We start from the raw sequence: 6,000 nt of genomic DNA on the forward strand, positions 1-6,000 counted from the left end.
TTACTGAAGGTATGTAAATCGTACATCTGATAGAAACTACTAGCCGCCAATTCCTTCACGTAGAATAGATACCCCAGCAATACCCACGGGGAAGGAGGGTCTGCGAAAGGACCCCACCAACCTGAATAGAACAGTGGGTCCCAAAGGGGACCAGATCTGCAGACCACGTAGAACCTCGTCCCGGCCAGGCAAGGGGAACCCCACGAGCAGAACATCACCGACCCCCAGGAGATGTAGGAGGGAGAAGGGGCTGAAGAGGGGCGTACACTCGCAGCAGAGCAACCAAGGGCAAGGCTAGGGCAGCCGATGCACCCCACCCCTTACAAGGCAACATAGCTTCAATCCAATGCCAAATCAGGTAGAGGATAAGAATAAGAGGAAGAAGCCTAGAGGGCCCAAGGAAATGAGGGAAAAGAAGGCAAATCCACCCCAAATGGATGGCAACATGCCAGCCAGAAAGGCGCCAACAGTTATAAGCTGCCAGAAGCAAGAAGAACAGCCCGGGGCCCCAGGAAGGCCAGGCAGGTGGCGTCTGATAAGGGGGAACAAAAAATTACTCCAGCCCTCAGGACAGAAGCAGGGGAAGGAGGGAATGCCCGGCACACCACTACGAGGGGCCGCGCACACGACCTCAAGAAGCAAAAGCAACATATACAAACACCATGGAGAATGGACACCCGAAGGCGACCAGAACTCCTTAGCAGAGCGCAAGCTATATAACAGCTACCACTACCCCACATAGGGTATGTTAAGTCGCAAGAAATGTGAACCCTCTTTGGAAGAACTTCTGCAGCAGAGGAAAAAAACAAAAGAACCACAGGAAAAAGCACATGCGGAAGGCTCGACAAGCAGCCCAAGCAAAGCAGAAGGCTTAATCTCAGGGCCAAGTCTGCGCAACAACTACAGCGAAACACACACACACATAGGCAACAAAGGGCCGTCCAGCAGCCAACAATGCCAAAGTCCCAAGGGAGGACTCAAATGGCCAGAAAGCACACTCAACAGCCAGACCACCCGGTCGAAGAAGGCCCAGAACCAGCCCAACTCAGCAGTCACTGAGGAGGAGGAGGATAAGGAGGAGGAAGACGGAGCCCTGCCAAGAACCTTTGGATGGCGGAGTCAGCCCGGGCATGAAACAACAGGCTGCCATCAAACGGAAGGTCAATGAGTCGCTCCCGAATATTCTAGGGGAACACTCCGTCCCGAAGCCAAGCATGGCGGCAGAGAGCGACTGAGGAAGCCATGGCCCGGCCCAGCACCTCTGAGATGTTCAGAGCGGAGCAGAGAATAAGTGCCGAAAGCTCCTGGCCATCCAACGCATGATGCCGTAAGTCCACCTGAACATTCTCCTGGGACGCTGAGGATCCCAGAGACTCAAATAAGTCCCACAAACAGGAGGAGGCCCTAGCCAGAACACACAAGAGTCCGGCCAATGAGCCTCCTGGGACGGCGGAGTCAACAGTGGCGGCAGGGAGGAAAAAGCAATCCGCAAAAGCGGACTGGTGGCAGAGGGGTGAAGGGAAAGACACGCCAGGTCACGCGTGCCGGAAGGTGCCGGTGCAGAAGATGCGGAGGTACAGTATCCCCTGAGGCAGGACGCCTCCAAACCCCTGTCAAAGAAGAAAGGACCGAAGCCTCTAAGGGAAGCAAGATTTCCCTTCCAACAGAGCCCTGGTGGAGAACCTCCAAGAGATGGTCCACCAGAAAATGAGCAACCGGGTCACCCATGCGCAGGATGCCCACAGCCGTAGACACTATCTAACTGAACAACTGCCAATACTGTTATCTTTACTTAATCTACTTTTAGACATCCATATTGGAATTCAATACAACATGGGTCAAAGACTAAATGTTTTAGTCTGAATTAATCTTTTTGTTTTATTTATATATTCAACACATTAAATGAATAGATTTGACCACATTTTCTGTATACATTTATAGCACAAAAATCACATATACATTACTAAAACAATCCACTCACTTATTCAAAAATCATTCATTCAAACTACCAAACACCCTTGTCTCACATTCACACACCTCACTTATATACTCACAGCCTTGACAATTTGTTTATAATACATTTCTGATTTGTCCTTTTATAAATGTACAAAAAACCATAGCACCCAATTGTAATATCCTTTACATCAATGTAGGGCATTTGTATATATATATTCAATGTTCTTATGGTTCAACAAAAATTGGTCTACGCCTTTCTAACTCCTATTTGCTATAGAGTTCTCATCAGGACCCAACAGCTTTTTTTCAGAGAAAAAAAACCTGACTAATTGTCCGACGCTGAACATTCAAACACACCCATTTACACGTTTGGCAGCCTCTAGTCGATACTGGGGCACTCGTTTTATTCGTGGCCCCTTGTATCGCAAACTCTCAATGAAGGCGCAGAGGGCACAACTTTAAGCCCCGTTTCCGTGTGGACCGAAAATCACGGCGTTTCGCTAAGAAGTGTTGCACGGGCGCGGACACTGCATGAGCAAAGGCCGCACCCGCCTCCGTAGGGCCTGGCGGTGGAGAAAGCTGCTCGTCCGTGGGCGATGGCTGCAAACTAAGGCGGCCATCCCCGAAGCCAAGCGAGACGGGCAAGGGTCAGACCTAGAAGTCAGAAAGAGCCGAAGAATGAGGGTCCTGCTGCTCTTCCGACGAACACCTCAGCCTCAGGAAAGGCGGGGAGCCGTCCTTCGATGACGCCAGTGAAAAAGATACCACATGGCGACCAGTCTCCGGGGAGGACGACACCAATATACAGCCTGCCCCTGGAGAAGAAAGAGCATCCAAAGACTAATCTGCAGAAAGACCCCTGCGCAGAGCCGTAGTCGGCCGAGTGGCAGAATTGCTGCACCACCCGGTGTAGCCGGACAGTGTTCCTCCAAGTCACACCACATCGGGTACCGGAGTGGAGCCGAACTGGCCCCCGGGCGGGGCCGACTCGACCCCCACCAAGGCAGCTGCCTGTGCGGAGAAGGGCCTGGGGAGTGACACAAAGCCTTCCGCCAGCCTCACCCCAGAATGTGGTGGAGATCGCCCGGCAACCCATGTGGTGGCACCAGGGACGATTCAACCTCCGAATTGCCTTCCAACGCGACAGCCGCCCGTGGGGAGGGACGAGAGGGTCCCGAAGAGTGAGGAGGGGTCCCCACCCAGCCACGACCCGGAGTGGGACAAGGAGGGTCCACGACCCCTGGGGCTCCGCACGGTCCAGCCGCTGCCGTAGTTGCATCACCTCGGCTTAGACAGGACCGCCTTGTCAATGGACCGAGAGGGGCTGGCGGATACGACCTGAGCCCAGGCGGCGACCTGCGACACCACAGGGATTCCCACGGGAGTTTGCGGCGAGGCAGAGTGCCTTAGAGGAGACACACCCCAACAGCACCACATCCTCCAAGCCTGGATCTGAACCAGCCGGGGCCGAAGCCACCGTTGCGGAGGGCCCCGCGCAAGGCAAGGGATCCATCGACGCCCCAGGGGGGGCTAGGAGGAGGAGACGCCTGGGAGGCCTGCAAGGCCGGCGCATATGTCTCCATCTGGATTCTTGATGCCACAGCACCAGGAAACGGTGGATAGGACAACATGCAGGGCTGCATCACCCGCGGAGAGCCCATGCCCCCGGCAGGCCTGAAACCAGCCCCCGGGGAGGGAAACTGCGACACTTACCCACCTGGGAGCGACGCTCATGTGACATCGGAGAAGGGCGAGGACAACGACCACAGCCGTATCTTAAGCCGTCCACTGAAGCAGACCGAGGGGAGGACGTCGACCTGGAGAGACGCGCCAAGAGAAGTTTCATCCGGCGCTCCTGCCGCGACTTCGGCTTCAACTGTTGGTACGCCGCACAATCAGTGGTGCCGTGATCCTCCCCGAAACACCACATCCAAATGAGGTGAGGGTCCGTCGCCGACATAAGACGCCCACACTACGTGCAAGTCTTGAAGCCCAAAGGCATTCGCACACTGTTCCACAAAAAGATGGGACAATGAAAAGAAAAAAGAGTGCCCAAACAGCCCCGTAGCAAGGACTGGATCTGCATTGCACGCGGAAAAGGAAAAAACTGACATAGGCGCACCGGGGCGGGTCTTATGTGACCTCGCTGATGTCATGTACGTGGATCCAGTCTCACGCCTGGGGATAATTCTACGTGAAAGAATCTGCAGCTAGTAGTCTCTAGCACATCTTGTTGTTGGGAGGCAATGGACTGCCTCTTCCATGGCATCGATCCAGAGGCCAAGTCTTCTGCCTGTTGATGCTCTTTGTGCCCCTGGTGTGGTGGCTGTGTCTGTGCTGCACTTTTGGATTGTTGATAGGGCGGCTGCACTCTGGACCTTGCTGCCAGCACCGGCTTGTGCGGCTGCCCCTTGCACTAGGGTATGGTTCTGGGGGCCCTAATGACATCCAGAGGACCGTACAGTGAGTGTTCCTTTGGGGGCAGCTCTTGAGGGGGTCAAAGAATTAAGAGGGGCCCCCACTTCCACCATCTTGCCAAATCTCTTGACTGAGCTAGAAGCTCTCCCCTTACGCTGTGGCCCTTGCTGTCTGTTCCTGACTGCACTTTGATCTTTCTTTCGCTCAGTACTGCCAGATAGCTTTGGCCGGGTCTGCACCCCTGTGTGGATTGGGGAGGCCTGGGGATGGCCTGCTCACCTCCCAGCACCACGGTAATATTACTACTGTGGCCTGGGGCTTGGTGCTAGCCACCAAAGGACATATGATCACTCGCCCCTGGCTGGGGGCTTTGTTGTGGGTCTGCTCGGGCGCCTCTCTTTGGGAGTGTGGCGGGGCCCACTGTACTTGTCTGTTCTAGTGCAGGTGGCCCCTCCATATATTGCATTGACCGGAAGCCTGCTCTGAGAGGTTTCTGTTGAGACAGCGGACTGCTGGAGAATACCTGGTTTGCCAACACCTGTAAGCTGCGGCCTGTCTGCTCGTGCCCCCCTGGATTTGCTCCTTGGGGTGAGGCGGGACTCTATGGCAGCAGTCCCACGGCCATTGTTGGCCCTTCCTCTGTTGACTCAGAAATTAGATGCAGTTTCCTGTTACTACATACCTGAGTGTTTTCACCACTACCTTTCTTCGTCAGTGCTCTCCTTATTTGAATGCTGTTGGCGGTCATGCTTGCGCTCTGTTGGTGCACCCGATAGTCTGGCAGTGGATTGCGGCTGTCTCATTCATTCCCCCCGCATTCTTTTGGGAGCGCCCCCCTAGCCTGATTTAAGGGCCTCATCATGGAAACAATGGGGGATGACTGCTACTAGGCAGTCCAAGCTTCTATTTGAATCTCGGAAATCGACACATACTATGGAGCCTTCATGGGAGCCTGGATCAGACCATTGAGCCAGACATTTGCTCTATGTTCCTGGACCTTAAACAGAGCCCACATATCATTTATTCTAAAATCTATAAGCTGGCAGATTGTATTGACTGCCTGAAAGAGATGGTTGACAGGCACGAAGAACGGCTGGACCAGTTGGATCACCGAACAGCTGAGGGCTCCCACTCATCGTGAGGAGAGAATACTCCAAATGGAGAAGGTACCTGACGTCATTCGAGCAAAGAATGAAGACTTGGAGGTGCAGTCCTGCTACAATAACCTACACGTTTTGTGAGTGTAGGACGCAACCGCAAAAGGTTGAATGGAGGACTTTGTTGAAAAACTACTACAAACTCTTTTCGGTGAGGAATTGTCCACCATGTTAAATTATGAGAGAGCGCACAAATCGCTGGGTCTGTGGCCCCCGCTGGGCACAGACGCCAGGCCTATAACATGTCAGTTATTTAACTATTGTGATAGGGACACTACGCTACATTACGGCTTGCCAGGGAGCGCCAACCTGTCCAATTATAGAGCAATGAGGTCTCCTTTTTCCCCAGACTACCATGGCCGTCGGCGTAACGAGATTTCCTTCCTACTAAAAACGACTATCAAATATTCCCTGTTCTACCCGGCCAACCTTCGCATACTACACCAGGGCGAAAAATGTGTTCATAGAT

This window comes from Lissotriton vulgaris, chromosome 3_1, assembly GCF_964263255.1.
Source record: "Lissotriton vulgaris chromosome 3_1, aLisVul1.2, whole genome shotgun sequence".
NCBI classification, from domain to species: domain Eukaryota; kingdom Metazoa; phylum Chordata; class Amphibia; order Caudata; family Salamandridae; genus Lissotriton; species Lissotriton vulgaris.